We start from the raw sequence: 22,255 nt of genomic DNA, 5'->3' as shown, positions 1-22,255 counted from the left end.
CTTCCTTCTCTCTGCCCATCCATTCCCGAGCTCCAGCGCCCAAGCTCCCATCTTTTCTGCCTCAAAAAAGCACTCCAGCCATGTCCGGATCTGGAGCACAGAGCAAGTGGATGGCCTCCTCCGTCACGGAGAAGGACATTACGAAGCTCCGGGAGGCGGGGTACTTGGCCCCAGAAATCGCCCACCGGCTTCCGGCCAAGGGGCAGATCGTCCCCACCCCAGAGCCTCATGAGAGGGTGGTATTCATCCCCCACTTCGTCCGCGGGCTGGGATTTTCTCTCCACCCATTCGTCCGCGGACTCATGTTTTACTACGGGCTATATTTCCATGATCTGGCCCGAAATTCTTTCCTCAACATCTCGGCATTCATGGTCGTGCGTGAGGCCTTCCTCCGCATCCCACCTCACTTCGGCCTGTGGCTGAAGACCTTCAATGTGAAGCCGAAGGTGGTGGGCGGCCAACACGCAGAGTGCGGAGGCGTCATGGTGAGAAAGATGTCCAACGTCCCATGGCCCAAAGGTACCTTTGTGGAGACCGTCAAGGGATGGCAGAAGCAGTGGTTCTATGTCACAGAGCCCCGCGACACCACCGGGGCCGCGGCTCCCGAATTCAAATCCGGGGCCCCAATGCGGCTTACCTCCTGGCAAGAGAAGGGCCTAGACTGGGCATCGTCGGACGAGCTGGTTGCGCTGCAAGTGCGCATCAAGAGCATGGTGGACAAGAATATCAAGCTCTTCAATGTGATCCATGCGATGCTTTTTCGCCGGATACTTCCTTGCCAGAGGCAGACTTGCAATTTATGGGAGTTCGATCCGGCCAAGCACCAGACCCTTCAACAGTTCTTTGGCGCTACTCACGAAGACATCTGGAGGGTGTTTTTTAAGGCCAATGAAATGTGGCCGAAGACAACCGAGGACCGTGGGTACAACCTGGCCCATCCGCCAGTCCGGTAAATTTTCTATATTTTGAGATGTATCCTTCACCGGCATATTCAAGGAAGACGTCTAACCTTCCCTGTCTATCTTTCCAGGTCTGGACAAAGAAGGTGGAGCGGATCCAGTGTCCGGCTCCGCTGCCCGAAGACCAAGCAATCCCACTTATAACGAAGATGCTGGTTTCGGCGCCTTACCAGGCGCCGGAGAAGAGGGGCAAGAAGAAGGCCAAGGAGACCCGAAGTGGCCTCCGCCGCAAAGGCACTTTGGACGTGACATCCGAAGACGCCGAAACCCATTCCTCCCCCGCTGCGGAAGACGATAGGGAGGAGGAGGAAGAAGAGGAGTAAAGAAACTTTCCCCCCAAGGGGGGAAGGAAGAAAAGGCCGGCCTCCACGGATCTGGAAGCAGAGGTTCCCCTCGCGGATAACTCCGCGTTGGATACGGACAACAGCTCCGAGTGGCGCCCCAGGGAGAAGCCCCTAGCCGAATCGTAAGTACTCAAAAGCGCCTATGAACACATATATCCAACTTCTTTATTTCGTGGTTTTAATGTGTCGAATCATGCGCTGCAGTCCGGCTCACGCCCGCCCCCAGCGATCCTCATCTTCGGGGAACTCGCTGGATCCAAAGGTGATGGATAGCGGGTCACTTCCGGAGGCCTCCTCTCCCAAGGCCACGGACGACGCCGAGGTATTGTCCCGAAGGACCTTCCCAGGCCAGGGAGAGGAACAGGAGGCCATCAGGGCGGCGCCAGAAGGCGAGACCTCGGCCGCCGGACACATGGGGAGCAAATCCCCCCAGAGACTGGAGATGGGGGCCATATCCAATTTGTCCCCCAGCCGAACACTATTTCAGAGGCCCATACGGCTCTGGAATCAGGCAAGCAGCCTCCTTCGTGAGAAGGAGGTGCTCCAATTCCGCCGGTGACCTCTGTCCATCGAGAGGCGCCGGATACTTTAATGGAAGCACTGCAAAGTGCTTCCATTGTTGAACAACACCGTACCCTTATGGGTAAGGTGGTTGAGAGGGTTCGGTCCGCTAAGAGCGGACTGACCGAAGCCTGCACCAGCCTTCTGACAGGCTTTGAGGTATGCGACGTAATTTATGCAAAAAAGAATATCATAGTATAGACAGTAGCCCGTAAAGAGAAGCCAGACAAAGGATCAAATAATTTTCGTAGGAGACTAACCAATATATGTTTATATGAATAAGCATGCGTCGATGCTAGCTGCGACCTCTTATTCTGCCGAAGTCTCTAAACTGAAGCAGAGTTTGGAGCGGGCCGAGGAAGAGCTCAGCCATGTTAAAAAACAACTAGAGGACCAGCAAGGTATGCAATGGTCTATTCGGATGTAGAAAGATATGAATTGTGTATGTTGATCATACTATCATGATATTTCGTAGGAGTTGCGACCGAGGTGGAGGCCCTCAAGAAGTCGCTGGCCGAGGCCCAAGAGAGAGCGGCGAAGGAACAAGCTGCCCTTGAAAAGCACAAGGCAAGGGTCGGGGAGGTCCAGCAGGAGCTCCAGGACGTCGCAAAGAAATGTGAGTCCTTGGAGCGCAAGATTTCGGACCAAGAGTCCGAACTTGCTAAGGCTCGCCAAAGCGCGCAAGAGGCCTGGGCCGAAGCCCAGGGTGCCCTCCAGGAGATCCAGGAAGCCAGGAAAATCGCGGCGGGTGAGGCCTTTATTATGCAGAGCAAGTTTGTGAAGAAAAGGTACCTCTTACTGACCCGGTTTTGGAGTTCTCCAGGAGCGTTTGCGGATCTGGTGCGCAGTGTTGCTGACGCAGCGGAGTTCTTCCGAGCCGAAGAGGGGAGCTCAATGGAGAAGCTGTTCTAGTCGCAATACCTTGCGCCAGAACATCCGGTGCCCTTTAGCGATTAGCTGAAGCAGCTGATCGAACTGCATAGGGCGGCCAACCTGGCCATGAAGGATTTGATAATCCGTCTATGGCCTAGTGACGCCCTGCCTAGCAGCTACTTCGGACTCGTGAAGTGGCTGGTCAATGCCTGACCTCGTCTTGACGCCATCAAGCGGTCGGTCTGCATCGAAGGTGCATGAATGGCCTTCGCCCATGTCAAGGTGCAGTGGGCGAAGATGGATGCCGTCAAGATCGCGACCAAGGGACCGCCCGCGGGCAAGGAGCACCGTACGCTTGAGCGGTATTTTGAGGATGTCCTGAAGGGACCCCGTATTGTAGAGGGCCAGTGTTCAAAAGACATTATCTTTGAATGAATACCTTCATGTTATCCTATCCTGTATGATGAAAACAAAACTGATATGTAATATAATGCTTGCTGTTTATTTTAAAATTTTACCTCCTGTGCGGCCGTTTTATTAAATCTGAGAGTTGGCCAGTCGTCGGCTTCAGCCCCCACGTAGGTAGTACGGGGGTGTTCGGGTTGAAACCTAAACACTCTTGATCCAAGATTTTGGTCCTTAAAGGAGGTGTTTAGCGCAGCGAACTAGGCAATTGGACTATGTGACTTTATCACCCTCACTTAGCCATGGGAGTTTGACAATAGAAATGTAGGTGCAACCCCTAGTATTCGTTTGTCTGGACTAGGGTGATGTAGACACCTGATCAGGTGAAGGCCGATCCGTCGCATAATGCGGAAAAAATCGCAAGAGATTTTAACCTCTGAACAGCTGACCAGCTCTCGCCGCATCATGACAGTCAGTTTTCGGCTTTCTCTACTGAGGTGCTCATCCGGATAAACCAGGACACAATCACAGTAGTTCTCCCTTTACTACCCTAGCCGATAGGACATAACGTAAGGTAGCAAGCACAGGAGCCGGGCAACCCAACTATTTACCAAAGACATGATTCGGAGCCGATGCATATAATGCTAAATTCAGGGTGCCAAACTATACTATAAAAAGTGTTCGGACTTGTTGCCGTAGTATGGAGCGCAATGAAGCCCCTGGCGAATTAAGGCATACCAAAGTGTACGGATGCAATCGATAAGAATAGGGAAATAAAATGAAGTAGAAAGCCAGTGCCCCATGAGTTGGGCTGCAAACTATTTTCATTATAATTTGATTAATACATCAAAGCGTATTTGTACAAATAGTGCGATAAGCAACGGGGCTATTTAACATGCCGAGACCAAGGGGGAGCTTTGCGCGGGTCCTGAAAACAGGTAGAGTGATCGTCAAGAAGACCACCTAGAGATTCCCCCACACCTCAAATGCTACTTGCCACCTTGGTATATCCATCCTTCGAAAGGATCGATGATCAGGCCGTCGTGAGGGACCTGAAAAGGATAAAAAGAAAAGGGAAAATATGTGTGTCCGGGGAGGGTTGAGCCGTATTATGGACCACAAGTTGAGTTACGCCTTCGTCTTTGCCCATGGTATTTTGAGTGCGTAGTTATGTACGCACGATACGTATGCCGCTATGTGTTCGGGACTGAGACAGAGGCCGAATTGCTAGTCAAACTCCTACGAGCTGGACTGTCCTGCCGCGGAGTAGTTCGGACTCGTTTGATAAGGCCGCTCTGTACTTCCGCTGCTAGGGCCGCGGTGTGCTCCTTGGTACGGAGGGAGCATTCCGTGTTTCCATTCACTGTTATGAAACCGCGTGGTCCGGGCATCTTGAGTTTGAGATAAGCATAGTGCGGCACCGCATTGAATCGAGAAAATGCGGTTCGTCCGAGCAGTGTGTGATAGCCGCTACGAAAAGGGGCGATATCGAAGATCAAGTCTTCGCTTTGGAAGTTGTCTAGGGATCCAAAGATGACTTCCAATGTGATTGAGCCTGTGCAGCAGGCCTCTACGCCTGGTATTACTCCTTTAAAGGTAGTTTTTGTGGGCTTGATCCTTGATGGATCGATGCCCATCTTGCGGTTTGTGTCCTGATATAGCAGGTTGAGGCTGTTGTCATCGTCCATGAGGACGCGCGTAAGGTGGAATCCATCAATGATTGGGTCGAGGACCAACACGACTGAACTGCCATGACGGATACTGGTCGGATGATCCCTGCGATCGAAAGTGATCAGGTAGGACGACCATGGGTTGAATTTTGGGGCGACTGGATCTATCGCATAGACGTCCCTGAGCGCTCGTTTGCGCTCCCTTTTGGGTATATGGGTAGCGTATATCATGCTCACCGTTTTAACCTGGGGGGGGGGACTTCTTCTGTCCCCTTGTGTTCGGCGGACGGGGCTCCTCGTCGTCATTCTCACTTTGCGCACCTTCTCCTTGTCTTTGTCATTTAACTTGCCGGCCTGTTTAAAGACCCAACAACTCCGGTGGGTATGATTGGCTGGTTTATCAGGGGTGCCGTGGATCTGATATGGACGATCGAGTATGCGGTTCAAGCTGGAAGAGCTCGGATTGTTCCTTTTTATATGGCTTCTTCCGCTGACCGGACTTGGAGCCACTAAATCCGGCGTTGACCGTCGTGTCATCGGTATTGTCACCATTGTTTCGATGCTTATGCCTGTTGCGTCGGGGCTTGCCATTGCTATTCTTGGCTTCGGAGGTTCCAGGTTCGCTTGCATTATTATTGCTACGGGCTAGCCAACTATCTTCGCCCGCACAAAAGCGGGTCATAAGTGCCGTAAGGGCCGTCATGGACTACAACTTTTTTTGGCCGAGGTGTCGGGCGAGCCATTCGTCGCGGATGTTGTGCTTAAAGGCCGCTAGGGCTTCGGCATCCGGGCAGTCGATGATCTGGTTCCTTTTATTTAGGAACCTGGTCCAGAATTTCCTGGCTGACTCTCTGGGCTGTTGAACTATGTGGCTTAAGTCATCGACATCCAGGGGTCAGACGTATGTGCCTTGGAAGTTGTCGTAGAAGGCATCTTCCAAGTCCTCCCAGCTGCCAATAGAGTTTTCGGGCAGGCTGTTCAACCAGTGCCGAGCTGGTCCCTTGAGTTTTAGCGGGAGGTGTTTGATGGCATGAAGATCATCACCACGGGCCATATGAATATGGAGAAGAAAGTCCTCAATCCATACTGCGGGATTTGTCGTTCCATCATATGATTTGATATTTACGGGTTTAAACCCTTCTAGGAATTCATGCTCCATTACTTCATCAGTGAAGCAGAGGGGGTGTGCGACGCCTCTATATCGGGCCAGGTCGTGATGTAGTTCGGATGGAGTCCACCTGCGGTTTTCGGCCCGGACATGATTATGCTTGTCATGTTCGGCTTGATAGCCATCGTCGCGCGTCGGGGCATGCCCCCGCGATCCGTAGATTGATCTGACCGGACCTGCTCTATTCTTCAGGTCCTGCCGCAGGTCATATGTGTATCCCCGAGCTGTTGTGTCTCTACATTTACGGCGAGATAGTATGGGCCGGTGTTTGGCTTGAGTTGTCGTTTTTTCCCGGCCACGTGGTGGTCGGTCAGCCGCATTACGTGCTGCTGGTACGGGCTCAAGTGCCTCGTTGTCGAATAGAGGTAGCAGTTCACGCTTCGGGTAACTTTTGGTCGGGCGCACGAGGCCATATTCCTTGGCTGGCAGGACATTAACCCATGTGTCGTTGAGTAGATCTTGATCAGCTTGAAGCTGATGTTGTTTCTTTTTCAGGCTCCTTGCAGTGGCTATTGGGCATTTCTTAAAGCGCTCCTGCTCGAGAGGTTCCTCAGGCATGATAAATTCTTCATCGCCAAGGCTCACCTCATCCTCAGAGAGTGGAAGGTAATTACTGTCCTCCAAGTCTTCGTTTGCGGCCTGTTCATCAGGCCTAACTTGCCCATCCACCCGATCGTCTTGTTCGGAGTTTTGTTCGACGGGGTTTTCTTGGTCTTCGGCATCGTCCGGAGTATTGTTGTCTCTTGTGTCGGTATTGCTGTCTTTGTCACGGCATGATTTAGAGAGGCATCGTCGGCGTTTTGGTTGTATCTTAGGAGGTTTATCCTCTACTGGTTTTTTCTCGTTATCGCCATCACCCTATTTGGGTGTATCCACCATGTACACATCATACGAAGAGGTGGTCGTCTAGCGTTCGATAAATGGCGGGTTTTGGGCCTGCTCTTCTCCGGCATTGTCGTCCATCAATGTCTTCGGACCCGTAATCAAGCATGCCAGTTAAGTCCTCGACAGTGGCGATGAAGTGGGTGGTGGGTGGGACGTAAAATTCCCCGTTCTCAGCCCCTAGTCCGGGTTGGGCGTAGTTCAGACGTTGCTCCTCCGTAATGATGAGGGATCGCATCAAGTCCAGAGCCTTGCTTAAAGGCGAGGTTTGGCTAGGGAGAAGAGAATCCACGGAGTACGGCGGGAAGGAGATTCCTTGGCCGAGCTCACACGATGCTAACTCGAAGAGTTCGGAGCCAGTTGAAGGAAATATGCCCTAGAGGCAATAATAAAGTTGTTATTTATATTTCCTTATATCATGATAAATGTTTATTATTCATGCTAGAATTGTATTAACCGGAAACTTAGTACATGTGTGAATACATAGACAAACAGAAAGTCACTAGTATGCCTCTACTTGACTAGCTCATTGAATCAATGATGGTTATGTTTCCTAACCATAGACATGAGTTGTCATTTGATTAACGGGATCACATCATTAGAGAATGATGTGATTGACTTGACCCATCCGTTAGCTTAGCACGATGATTGTTCAGTCTGTTGCTATTGCTTTCTCCATAACTTATGCATGTTCATATGACTATGAGATCATGCAACTCCCGAATACCGGAGGAACACTTAGTGTGCTATCAAACATCACAACGTAACTAGGTGACTATAAAGATGCTCTACAGGTGTCTCCGATGGTGTTTGTTGAGTTGGCATAGATCGAGATTAGGATTTGTCAATCTGAGTATCGGAGAGGTATCTCTGGGCTCTCTCGGTAATGCACATCAATATAAGCCTTGCAAGCAATGTGACTAATGAGTAAGTTACAGGATGATACATTACGGAACGAGTAAAGAGACTTGCCTGTAACGAGATTGAACTAGGTATTTAGATACCGACGATTGAATCTCGGGCAAGAAACATACCGATGACAAAGGGAACAATGTATATCGTTATGCGGTTTAACCGATAAAGATCTTCATAGAATATGTGGGAGCCAATATGAACACCCAAGTTCCGCTATTGGTTATTGACCAGAGATGTGTCTCGGTCATGTCTACATAGTTCTCGAACCCGTAAGGTCTGCACGCTTAACGTTCGGTGAGGATCGGTATTATGAGTTTATGTGTTTTGATGTGCTGAAGATAGTTCGGAGTCCCGGATATGATCACGGACATGACGAGGAGTCTCGAAATGGTATATTGGATGACTATATTTGGACACCGGATGAGTTCCGGGGGTCACCGGATAATTATCGGAGTGCCGAGAGGTTATCGGAAACCCCGGGGGATCTAATGGGCCAACATGGGCCTTGTGTGTGAGAGAGAGGAGGGGGCCTTAGGGCTGGCCGCCCCCCCTTGAGGAGTCAGAATTGGACAAGGAGGGGGCGGCACCCCCTCTTTCCCTCCCTCTCTCCCTCTCCTTCCTCCCCCCTTCCTCCTCCTAGTAGGACTAGGAAAAGGGGAGTCCTACTCCTACTAGGAGGAGGACTCCTCCCCTCCTTGGCGCGCCCCAGGGGCTGTCCGGCCTCCCCCTTGCTCCTTTATATACGGAGGCAGGGGGCACCCTAGAACACACAAGTTGGTCATTGATCCTTTAGCCGTGTGCGGTGCCCCCCTCCATCATAATCCACCTCGGTCATATCATCGTAGTGCTTAGGCGAAGCCCTGCGCCGGTAGCTTCATCATCACCGTCATCATGCCATCGTGCTGACAAAGCTCTCCCTTGACACTCAGCTGGATCGAGAGTTCGTGGGACGTCATCGACCCGAACGTGTGCAGATCGTGGAGGTGCCGTACTTTCGGTACTAGGATCGGTCGGATCGTGAAGATGTACAACTACATCAACCGCGTTGTCATAACACTTCCGCTTACGGTCTAATAGGGTACATGGACAACACTCTTCCCCTCTCATTGCTATGCATCACCATGATAGATCTTGCGTGTGCATAGGATTTTTTTGAAATAACTGCATTCCCCAACAGTGGTATCAGAGCCAGGTCTATGCGTAGATGTTATATGCACGAGTAGAACACAAAGGAGTTGTGGGAGTAGGTATATACATATTGCTTGCCGTCACTGGTTGATTCTTGATTCGGCGGTATTGTTAGATGAAGCGGCCCAGACCGACATTACGCGTACGCTTACGCGAGACTGGTTCTACCGACGTGCTTCGCACACAGGTGGCTGGTGGGTGTCAGTTTCTCCAACTTTAGTTGAATCGGATTCAATGAACAGGGTTCTTTCCGAAGATCAAAAAGCAATCACTATTCCGCGTTGTGGTTTTTGATGCGTAGGTAAGAACGGTTCTTGCATAGCCCGTAGCAGCCACGTAAAACTTGCAACAACAAAGTAGAGGACATCTAACTTGTTTTTGCAGGGCATGTTGTGATGTGATATGGTCAAGATATGATGCTAAATTTTATTGTATGAGATGATCATGTTTTTTAACACATATATCGGCAACTGGCATGAGCCATATGGTTGTCGCTTTATTGTATGAAATGCAATCGCCATGTAATTGCTTTACTTTATCACTAAGCGGTATCGATAGTCGTAGAAGCAATAGTTGGCGAGACGACAACGATGCTTCGATGGAGATCGGGGTGTCAAGCCGCTGACGATGGTGATCATGACGGTGCTTTGGAGATGGAGATCAAAGGCACAAGATGATGATGACCATATCATATCACTTATATTGATTGCATGTGATGTTTATCCTTTATGCATCTTATTTTGCTTAGTTCGGTGGTAGAATTATAAGATGATCTATCACTAAATTTCAAGGTATAAGTGTTCTCCTTGAGTATGCACCATTGCTATAGTTCGTCGTGCCGAGACACCATGTGATGATTGGGTGTGATAAGCTCTACGTTCACATACAACAGGTGCAAGCCAGTTTTGCACCCGCAGAATACTCGGGTTAAACTTGACGAGCCTAGCATATATAGATATGGCCTCGGAACACTGATACCAAATGGTCGAGCGTGAGTCATATAGTAGATATGATCAACATAGTGATGTTCACCATTGAAAATACTCCATCTCACGTGATGATCGGACATGGTTTAGTTGATATGGATCACGTGATCACTTAGATGATTAGAGAGATGTCTATCTAAGTGGGAGTTCTTAAGTAATTTGATTAATTGAACTTTAATTTATCATGAACTTAGTACCTGATAGTATTTTGCATGTCTATTGTTGCAGATAGATGGGCCGTGCTGTTGTTCCATTGAATTTTAACGTGTTCCTAGAGAAAGGTAAGTTGAAAGATGATGGTAGCAACTACACGGACTGGGTCCGTAACTTGAGGATTATCCTCATTGCTGCACAGAAGAATTACGTCCTGGAAGCACCGCTAGGTGACAAACCCACTGCAGGAGCAATGCCAGATGTTGTGAACACCTGGCAGAGCAAAGCTGATGACTACTCGATAGTTCAGTGTGCCATGCTTTACGGCTTAGAACTGGGACTTCAACGACGTTTTGAACGTCATGGAGCATATGAGATGTTCCACGAGTTGAAGTTAATATTTCAAGCAAATGCCCGGATTGAGAGATATGAATTCTCCAATAAGTTCTACAGCTGCAAAATGGAGGAGAATAGTTCTGTCAGTGAACATATACTCAGAATGTCTGGGTACCACAACCACTTGACTCAGCTGGGAGTTAATCTTCCTGATGATAGTGTTATTGACAGAGTTCTTCAATCACCACCACCAAGCTACAAGAGCTTCGTGATGAACTATAATATGCAAGGGATGGATAAGACAATTCCTGAGCTCTTCGCAATGCTAAAGGCTGCAGAGGTAGAAATCAAGAAGGAGCATCAAGTGTCGATGGTCAAGAAGACCACCCATTTCAAGAAAAAGGGTAAAGGGAAGAAGGGGAACTTCAAGAAGAACAGCAAGCCAGTTGCTGCTCAAGTGAAGAAACCCAAGTCTGGACCTAAGCCCGAGACTGAGTGCTTCTACTGCAAAGGGACTGGTCACTGGAAGCAGAACTGCCCCAAGTATTTGGCGGAGAAGAAGGATGGCAAAGTGAAAGGTATATTTGATTTACATGTTATTGATGTGTACCTTACTAATGCTTGCAGTAGCGCCTGGGTATTTGATACTGGTTCTGTTGCTAATATTTGCAACTCGAAATATGGGCTACGGATTAAGAGAAGATTGGCTAAGGACGAGGTGACGATGCGAGTGGGAAGTGGTTCCAAAGTCGATGTGATCGCCGTCAGCACGCTACCTCTACATCTGCCTTCGGGATTAGTTTTAGACCTAAATAATTGTTATTTGGTGCCAGCGTTGAGCATGCACATTATATCTGGATCTTGTTTTATGCGAGACGCTCATTCATTTAAATCAGAGAATAATGGTTGTTCTATTTATATGAGTAATATCTTTTATGGTCATGCACCCTTGATGAGTGGTCTATTTTTACTAAATCTTGATAGTAGTGATACACATGTTCATAGTATTGAAGCCAAAAGATGCAGAGTTGATAATGATGGTGCAACTTATTTGTGGCACTACCGTTTGGGTCATATTTGTGTAAAGCACATGAAGAAACTCCATTCTGATGGACTTTTGGAATCACTTGATTATGAATCACTTGGTACTTGCGAACCGTGCCTCATGGGCAAGATGACTAAACCTCCATTCTCCGGAACAATGGAGCGAGCAACAAAGTTATTGGAAATCATACATACTGATGTATGTGGTCCAATGAACATTGAAGCTCGTGGAGGATATCGTTATTTTCTCACCTTCACAGATGATTTGAGCAGATATGGGTATATCTACTTAATGAAACATAAGTCTGAAACATTTGAGAAGTTCATAGAATTTCAGAGTGAAGTGTAAAATCATCATAACAAGAAAATAAAGTTTCTACAATCTGATCGTGGAGGAGAATATTTGAGTTATGATTTTGGTCTTCATTTGAAACAATGCGGAATAGTTTCGCAACTCAAACCACCCGAAACACCACAGCGTAATGGTGTGTCCGGACGTCGTAATCGTACTTTACTAGATATGGTGCGATCTATGATGTCTCTTACTGATTTACCATGATCGTTTTGGGGTTATGCTTTAGAGACAGCTGCATTCACGTTAAATAGGGCACCATCTAAATCTGTTGAGACAACACCTTATGAACTGTGGTTTGGCAAGAAACCCAAGTTGTCGTTTCTTAAAGTTTGGGGCTGCGATGCTAATGTGAAAAAGCTTCAACCTGATAATCTTAAACCCAAATCGAAGAAATGTGTCTTCATAGGATACCCAAAGGAGACTTCTGGGTACACCTTCTATCATAGATCCGAAGGCAAGATATTCGTTGCTAAGAATAGATCCTTTCTAGAGAAGGAGTTTCTCTCGAAAGAAGTGAGTGGGAGGAAAGTAGAACTTGATGAGGTAATTGTACCTGCTCCCTTATTGGAAATTAGTTTATCACTGAAATCAGTTCCAGTGATTCCTACACCAGTAAGTGAGGAAGCTAATGATGATCATGAAACTTCTGATCACGTTACTACCGAACCTCGTAGGTCAACCAGAGTAAGCTCAATCCGCACCAGATGGTACGATAATCCTATTCTGGAGGTCATGTTACTTGATCATGATGAACCTACGAACTATGAGAGGAAGCAATGATGAGCCCATATTCCGCAAAATGTCTCGAGGCCATGAAATCTGAGATGGGATCCATGTATGAGAACAAAGTGTGGACTTTCGTTGACTTTCCCGATGATCGGCAGGCCATAGAGAATAAATGGATCTTAAAGAAGAAGACTGACGCTGATGGTAATGTTACTGTCTACAAAGCTGGACTTGTTGCAAAAGGTGTTCGACAAGTTCAAGGAGTTGACTACGATGAGACCTTCTCACCTGTAGCGACTTAAGTCCGTCCGAATCATGTTAGCAATTGCCGCATTTTACGATTATGAAATTTGGCAAATGGATGTCAACTACATTCCTTAATGGATATCTTAAAGAAGAGTTGTATATGATGGAACCAAAAGGTTTTGTCGATCCAAAAGGTGCTAACAAAGTGTGCAAGCTCCAGCAATCCATTTATGGACTGGTGCAAGCATCTCAGAGCTGGAATATATGCTTTGATAGTGTGATCAAAGCATATGGTTTTATACAGACTTTTGGAGAGGCCTGTATTTACAAGAAAGTGAGTGGGAGCTCCGTAGCATTTCTGATATTATATGTGGATAACATATTGTTGACCGGAAATGATACTGAATTTCTGAATAGCATAGAAGGATACTTGAATAAGAATTTTTCAATGAAAGACCTCGGTGAAGCTGCTTACATATTGGGCATCAAGATCTATAGAGATAGATCAAGACGCTTAATTGGACTTTCACAAAGCACATACCTTGATAAAGTTTTGAAGAATTTCAAAATGGATCAGGCAAAGAAAGGGTTCTTTCCTGTGTTACAAGGTGTGAAGTTGAGTCAGACTCAATGCCCAACCACTGCAGAAGATAGAGAGAAAATGAAAGTCATTCCCTATGCTTCAGCCATATGTTCTATCATGTATGCAATGATGTGTACCAGACCTGATGTGTGCCATGCTATTAGTTTAGCAGGGAGGTACCAAAGTAATCCAGGAGTGGATCACTGGACAGCGGTCAAGAACATCCTGAAATACCTGAAAAGGACTAAGGATATGTTTCTCGTATATGGAGGTGACAAAGAGCTCGTCATAAATGGTTACGTCGATGCAAGCTTTGACACTGATCCGGATGACTCTAAGTCACAAAATGGATACATGTTTTATTAAATGGTGGAGCTGTCAGTTGGTGCAGTTCCAAGCAAAGCGTCGTGGCGGGATCTACGTGTGAAGCGGAGTACATAGCTTCTTCAGAAGCAGCAAATGAAGGAGTCTGGATGAAGGAGTTCATATCCGATCTAGGCGTCATACCTAGTGCATCGGGTCCAATGAAAATATTTTGTGATTACACTAGTGCAATTGCCTTGGCAAAGGAATTCAGATTTCACAAGAGAACCAAGCACATCAAGAGACACTTCAATTCCATCCGTGATCAACTCAAGGAGGGAGACATAGAGATTTGCAAGATACATACGGATCTAAATATTGTGAACCCGTTGACTAAGCCTCTCTCACGAGCAAAACATGATTAGCACCAAGACTCCATCGGTGTTAGAATCATTACAATGTAATCTAGATTATTGACTCTAGTGCAAGTGGGAGACTGAAGGAAATATTCCCTCGAGGCAATAATAAAGTTTTTATTTATATTTCCGTATACCATGATAAATGTTTATTATTCATGCTAGAATTGTATTAACCGGAAACTTAGTACATGTGTGAATACATAGACAAATAGAAAGTCACTAGTATGCCTCTACTTGACTAGCTCACTGAATCAATGATGGTTATGTTTCCTAACCATAGACATGAGTTGTCATTTGATTAACGGGATCACATCATTAGAGAATGATGTGATTGACTTGACCCATCCGTTAGCTTAGCACGATGATCGTTCAGTTTGTTGCTATTGCTTTCTCCATAACTTCTACATGTTCCTATGACTATGAGATCATGCAACTCCCGAATACCGGAGGAACAATTAGTGTGCTATCAAACGTCACAACGTAACTGGGTGACTATAAAGTAGCTCTACAGGTGTCTCCGATGGTGTTTGTTTTGTTGGCATAGATCGAGATTAGGATTTGTCACCCCGAGTATCGGAGAGGTATCTCTGGGCTCTCTCGGTAATGCACATCAATATAAGCCTTGCAAGTAATGTGACTAATGAGTTAGTTACGGGACGATGCATTACAAAACGAGTAAAGAGACTTGCCGATAACGAGATTGAACTAGGTATTGAGATACCGATGACCGAATCTCGGGCAAGTAACATATTGATGACAAAGGGAACAACGTATATCATTATGCGGTTAGACCGATAAAGATCTTCATAGAATATGTGGGAGCAAATATGAACATCCAGGTTCCGCTATTGGTAATTGACTGGAGACGTGTCTCGGTCATGTCTACATAGTTCTTGAACCCGTAGGGTCCGCACGCTTAACGTTCGGTGACGATCGGCATTATGAGTTTATGTGTTTTGATGTACCAATGATAGTTCGGAGTCCCTGATATGATCACAGACATGACGAGGAGTCTCGAAATGGTCGAGACATAAAGATTGATATATTGGATGCCGGGAGGTTATCGGAAACCCCGGGGAACTAATGGGCAACATGGGCCTTGTGTGAGAGAGAGGAGGGGGCCTTAGGGCTGGCCGCACCCCCCTTGAGGAGTCCGAATTGGACAAGGAGGGGGTCGGCGCCCCCTCTTTCCCTCCCTCTCTCCCTCTCCTTCCTTCCCCCGTCCTCCTCCTAGTTGGACTAGGAAAAGGGGAGTCCTACTCCTACTAGGAGGAGGACTCCTCCCCTCCTTGGCGCGCCCTAGGGGCCAGCCAGCCTCCCCCTTGCTCCTTTATATATGGGGGCAGGGGGGCACCCTAGAACACACAAGTTGGTCATTGATCCTTTAGCCGTGGGCGGTGCCCCCCTCCACCATAATCCACCTCGGTCATATCGTCGTAGTGCTTAGGCGAAGCCCTGCGCCGGTAGCTTCATCATCACCGTCATCACACCGTCGTGCTGACAAAGCTCTCCCACGACACTCAACTGGATCAAGAGTTCGCGGAGGTGGCATACTTTTGGTACTAGGATCGGTCGGATCGTGAAGACGTACGACTACATCAACCGCGTTGTCATAACACTTCTGCTTACGGTCTACGAGGGTACATGGAAACCACTCTTCCCCTGTCGTTGCTATGCATCACCATGATAGATCTTGCGTGTGCGTAGGATTTTTTTTGAAATTACTGCGTTTCCCAACACCAGTGTCCGGGGAAGAGTCCGGCTTTGTGATGGTTGCTAGTGACACTGCTTCCTCCGGCTCTCCCGTACTGGGTTTAGTGGCCACAGATAGTCCGGCGGGGTCAGGAATCCCATCTTCGGACCTGGCGACGCGCTCCGGATCTAAGGCTAGAGCGGAGGTTGGGGTCATGAATCCTTGGAAGATCAAGTCTCCTCGGATATCAGCGACTGCTATCTCTTCAGCACTGCGTTGGTTTTCCTTTTAAGAGGGAAGGGTGATGCAATAAAGTAGCGTAAGTATTTCCCTCGGTTTTTGAGAACCAAGGTATCAATCCAGTAGGAGATCACGCTCGAGTCCCACGCACCTACATAAACAAATAAGAACCTCGCAACCAACGCGATAAAGGGGTTGTCAATCCCTTCACGGTCACTTACGAGAGTGAGATCTGATAGATATGAAAGATGATATTTTTGGTATTTTTATGATAAAGAGAAATAAAGATGCAAAGTAAAATAAACAACAATAGAAATAACTAAGTGTTGGAAGATTAATATGATGGAAGATAGACCCGGGGGCCATAGGTTTCACTAGTGGCTTCTCTCAAGAGCATAAGTATTACGGTGGGTGAACAAATTGTTGTAGAGCAATTGATAGAATTGAGCATAGTTATGAGAATATCTAGGTATGATCATGTATATAGGCATCACGTCCGCGACAAGTAGACCGAAACGATTCTGCATCTACTGCTATTACTCCACACATCGACCGCTATCCAACATGCATCTAGAGTTTTAAGTTCATAAGAACAGAGTAATGCTTTAAGTAAGATGGCATGATGTAGAGGGATAAACTCATGCAATATGATATAAACCCCATCTTTTTATCCTCGATGGCAACAATACAATACGTGCCTTGTTGCCCCTGCTGTCACTGGGAAAGGACACCACAAGATTGAACCCAAAGCTAAGCACTTCTCCCATTGCAAGAACAATCAATCTAGTAGGCCAAACCAAACTGATAATTCGAAGAGACTTGCAAAGATAAACCAATCATACATAAAAGAATTCAGAGGATATTCAAATATTCTTCATAGATAAACTTGATCATAAACCCACAATTCATCGAATCTCGACAAACACACCGCAAAAGAAGATTACGTCGAATAGATCTCCAAGAAGATCAAGGAGAACTTTGTATTGAGATCCAAAGAGAGAGAAGAAGCCATCTAGCTAATAACTATGGACCCGAAGGTCTGAAGTAAACTACTCGCACATCACCGGAGAGGCCATGGAGTTGATGTAGAGGCCCTCTGTGATCAATGCCCCCTCCGGCGGATCTCCGGAAAAGGCCCCAAGATGGGATCTCTCGGGTACAGAAGGTTGCGGTGGTGGAATTAGGTTTTCGTGGTGGTCCTGGATGTTTGGGGGGTACGTGGACTTATATAGGAGGAAGAAGTAGGTCGGTAGAGCAACGAGGGGCCCACGAGGGTGGAGGGCGCACCCCCTGCATCGTGGCTTCCTCGGTTGTTTCTTGACGCCCATTTCAAGTCTCCTGGATCACGTTTGTTGAGAAAATCACGTTCCTATAGGTTTCATTCCGTTTGGACTCCGTTTGATATTCCTTTTCTCCGAAACACTGAAATAGGCAAAAAAAAACAACAATTTGGGCTGGGCCTCCGGTTAATAGGTTAGTCCCAAAAATGATATAGAAGTGTAAAATAAAGCCCATTAACATCCAAAATAGATAATATAATAGCATGGAGCAATCAAAAATTATAGATACGTTGGAGACGTATCAAGCATCCCCAAGCTTAATTCCTGCTCGTCCTCGAGTAGGTAAATGATAAAAGAAGATTGATGTGGAATGCTTTCTAACATATTTCTCAATGTAATTTTTTTCTTTATTATGGAATGAATGTTCAGATCTGAAAGATTCAAGATAAAAGTTTAATATTGACATAAAAATAATAATACTTCAAGCATACTAACTAAGCAATCATGTCTTCTCAAAATAACATGGCCAAAGAAAGTTATCCCTACAAAATCATATAGTCTGGTTATGCTCTATCTTTACCACACAAAATATTTAAAAATCATGCACAACCCTGATGACAAGCCAAGCAATTGTTTCATACTTTTAATGTTCTCAAACTTTTTCAATCTTCACGCAATATATGAGCGTGAGCCATGGACTTAGCACTATATGTGGAATAGAATGGTGGTTGTGGAGAAGACAAAAAAGGAGAAGATAGTCTCACATCAACTAGGCGTATCAACGGGCTATGGAGATGCCCATCAATAGATATCAATGTGAGTGAGTAGGGATTGCCATGCAATGGATGCACTAGAGCTATAAGTGTATGAAAGCTCAACAAAAGAACTAAGTGGGTGTGCATCCAACTTGCTTGCTCATGAAGACCTAGGGCAATTTTGAGGAAGCCCATCATTGTAATATACAAGCCAAGTTCTATAATGTAAAATTCCCACTAGTATATAAAAGTGATAACATAGGAGACTCTCTATCACGAAGATCATGGTGCTACTTTGGAGCACAAGTGTGGAAAAAGGATAGTAACACTGTCCCTTCTCTCTTTTTCTCTCATCATTTTTTTATTTGGGCCTTTTTTATTTTGCCGCTTTTTTTCATCCGAGTCTCATCCCGACTTGTGGGGGAATCATAGTCTCCATCATCCTTTCCTCACTTGGGACAATGCTCTAATAATGATGATCATCACACTTTATTTACTTACACTTAAGAATTACAACTCAATACATAGAACAAAATATGACTCTATGTGAATGCCTCCGGCGGTGTACCGGGATGTGCAATGATGCATGAGTGACATGTTTGAAGAATTATGAACGGTGGCTTTGCCATAAATACGATGTCAACTACATGATCATGCAAGCAATATGACAATGATGAAGCGTATCATAATAATGGAACGGTGGAAAGTTGCATGGCAATATATCTCAGAATGGCAATGGAAATGCCATAATAGGTAGGTATGGTGGCTGTTTTGAGGAAGGCATATGGTGGGTTTATGGTACCGGCGAAAGTTGTGCGATACTACAGAGATTAGCAATGGTGGAAGGGTGAGAGTGTGTATAATCCAGGGACTCAACATTAGTCATAAAGAACTCACATACTTATTGCAAAAATCTATTAGTTATCGAAAAAAAGTATTACACGCATGCTCCTAGGGGGATAGATTGGTAGGAAAAGACCATCGCTCGTCCCCGACCGCCACTCATAAGGAAGACAATCAATAAATAAATCATTCTCCGACTTCATCACATAACGGTTCACCATACGTGCATGCTATGGGAATCACAAACTTCAACACAAGTATTTATCAAATTCACAACTACTCAACTAGCATGACTCTAATATCGCCATCTCCATATCTCAAAACAATTATCAAGTATCAAACTTCTCATAGTATTCAATGCACTTCTATGAAAGTTTTTATATTAAAGCAAATTTCCATGTTGTTCTAAAGGACTCTCAAAATAATATAAGTGAAGCATGTGAGATCAATTATTTCTATAAAATAAAACCACTGCCGTGCTCTAAAAGATATAAGTGAAGCACTAGAGCAAAAACTATATAGTTCAAAAGATATAAGTGAAGCACATAGAGTATTCTAATAAATTTCAAATCATGTGAGTCTCTCTCAAAAGGTGTGTACAGCAAGGATGATTGTGGTAAACTAAAAAGCAAATACTCAAATCATATAAGACGCTCCAAGCAAAACACATATCATGTGGTGAATAAAAATATAGCTCCAAGTAAAGTTACCGATAGACGAAGACGAAAGAGGGGATGCCTTCCGGGGCATCCCCAAGCTTAGGATTTTTGGTGTCCTTTAGTTTTACCTTGGGGTGCCATGGGAATCCCCAAGCTTAGGCTCTTGCCACTCCTTGTTCCATAATCCATCAAGACTTTACCCAAAACTTGAAAACTTCACAACACAAAACTCAAAATAGAAAATCTCGTGAGCTCCGTTAGCGAAAGAAAAGAAAACACCACTTCAAGGTACTGTAATGAACTCATTATTTATTTATATTGGTGTTAAACCTACTGTATTCAAACTTCTCTATGGTTTATAAACTCTTTTACTAGCCATAGATTCATCAAAATAAGCAAACAACACACGAAAAACAGAATCTGTCAAAAACAGAACAGTCTGTAGTAATCTGTAGCTAATGCAAACTTCTGGAACCCCAAAAATTCTAAAATTAATTTCTGGACGTGAGGAATTTATCTATTAATCATATGCAAAAATAATTAACTAAATATCACTTTCCAAATAAAAATGGCAACAATTCTCGTGAGTGCTAAAGTTTCTGTTTTTTACAGCAAGATCAAAAAGACTTTCCCCAAGTCTTCCCAACGGTTCTACTTGGCACAAACACTAATTAAACACAAAAAACACAACCAAAACAGATGTAGATAAATTATTTACTACTACACAGGATCAAAAATCAAGGAATAAAAATAAAATTGGGTTGCCTCCCAACAAGCGCTATCGTTTAACGCCCCTAGCTAGGCATAAAAGCGAAGATAGATCTAGGTATTGCCATCTTTGGTAAGCAATCCATAAGTGGCTCTCATAATAGATTCATATGGTAATTTAATTTTATTTCTAGGAAAGTGTTCCATGCCCTTCCTTAATGGAAACTGGAATTTAATATTCCCTTCCTTCATATCAATAATTGCACCAATCGTTCTAAGGAAAGGTCTACCAAGAATAATATGACATGAAGGATTGCAATCTATATCAAGAACAATGAAATCTACGGGCACACAGTTCCTATTTGCAACAATAAGAACATCATTAATTCTTCCCATAGGTTTCTTAATAGTGGAATCCGCAAGGTGCAAGTTTAGAGAACAATCATCAAAATCATGGAAACCTAGCAAATCACACAAAGTTTTTGGAATCGTGGAAACACTAGCACCCAAATCACACAAAGCATAGCACTCATGATATTTTATTTTATTTTTTATTGTAGGTTCCCACTCATCATAAAGTTTTCTAGGGATAGAAACTTCCAACTCAACTTTTTCTTCATAAGATTGCATCAAAGCATCAACGATATGTTTAGTAAAAGCTTATTTTGACTATAAGCATGAGGAGAATTTAGCACGGATTGCAACAAGGAAATACAATCTATCAAAGAGCAATTATCATAATTAAATTCCTTGAAATCCAAAATAGTGGGTTCGTTGCTATTTAAAGTTTTAACCTCTTCAATCCCACTTTTATCAATTTTAGCATTAAGATCTAAAAACTCCGAATTTTTGGAACGCCTTCTAGGTAAAGGTGGCTAATCTTCAGTCCCATCATTATCAAGATTTGTATTGCAAAACAAAGATTTAATAGGGGACACATCAATTACTTTTAGATCTTCATCCTTATTATCATGAAAACTAGAAGAACACGCTTTCACAAAGCAATCTTTCTTAGCACGCATCCTAGCGGTTCTTTCTTTGTACTCATCAATGGAAATTCTCATGGCTTTAGAGACTCATTGATATCATTCTTAGGTGGAACATACCTAAGTTTCAAAGAATAAACATCAAGAGAAATCCTATCAACGTTCCTAGCCAATTCATCAACCTTAAGCAATTTTTCTTCAAGCAAAGCATTGAAATTCTTTTGCGAATTCATAAACTCCTTAACACTAGTCTCAAATTCAGAGGGCATCTTATTAAAATTTACATAAGAATTGTTGTAGGAATTACCATAATTATTAGAGGAATTACTAGGAAACGGCCTAGAATTAAAATTACCTCTATACGCGTTATTACCAAAATTGTTCCTACCAACAAAATTCAGATCCATAGATTCTTTATTATTCTCAATCAAGGTAGACAAAGGCACATCATTAGGATTAGAGGGAACACTCTTATTGGCAAAAAAATCATAAGTTAATCCATCTTTCCACTCATAACATTAATCTCTTCAATTGCATGCACTTTTTTACTAGTAGATCTTTCGGTGTGCCATTGAGAATAATTAAACATAATATTGTCTAGGAGTTTGGTAGCTTCTCCTAAAGTGATTTCCATAAAAGTGCCTCCCGCGGCCGAGTCTAAAAGATTTCTAGAAGCAAAATTCAATCCGGCATAATTTTTTTGTATAATCATCCAAAGATTCAAACCATGTGTAGGGCAATTACGTAACATTAATTTCATCCTCTCCCAATATTGTGCAACATGTTCGTGATCAAGTTGCTTAAAATTCATAATATCGTTTCTAAGAGAGATGATCTTAGCGGGAGGAAAATACTTAGAGATAAAAGAATCTTTGCACTTATTCCATGAATCAATACTATTTTTAGGCAAAGATGAAAACCAAGCTTTAGCATGATCTCTAAGGGAAAAAGGAAATCGCTTCAATTTAACAATAT

Source organism: Triticum urartu, chromosome 3A (genome assembly GCF_056163025.1).
Source record: "Triticum urartu cultivar PI428250 chromosome 3A, HENAU_Tu73, whole genome shotgun sequence".
NCBI lineage: Eukaryota > Viridiplantae > Streptophyta > Magnoliopsida > Poales > Poaceae > Triticum > Triticum urartu.
The sequence above is the reverse complement of the archived record's forward strand: the minus strand, read 5'-3'. Positions refer to the sequence as shown.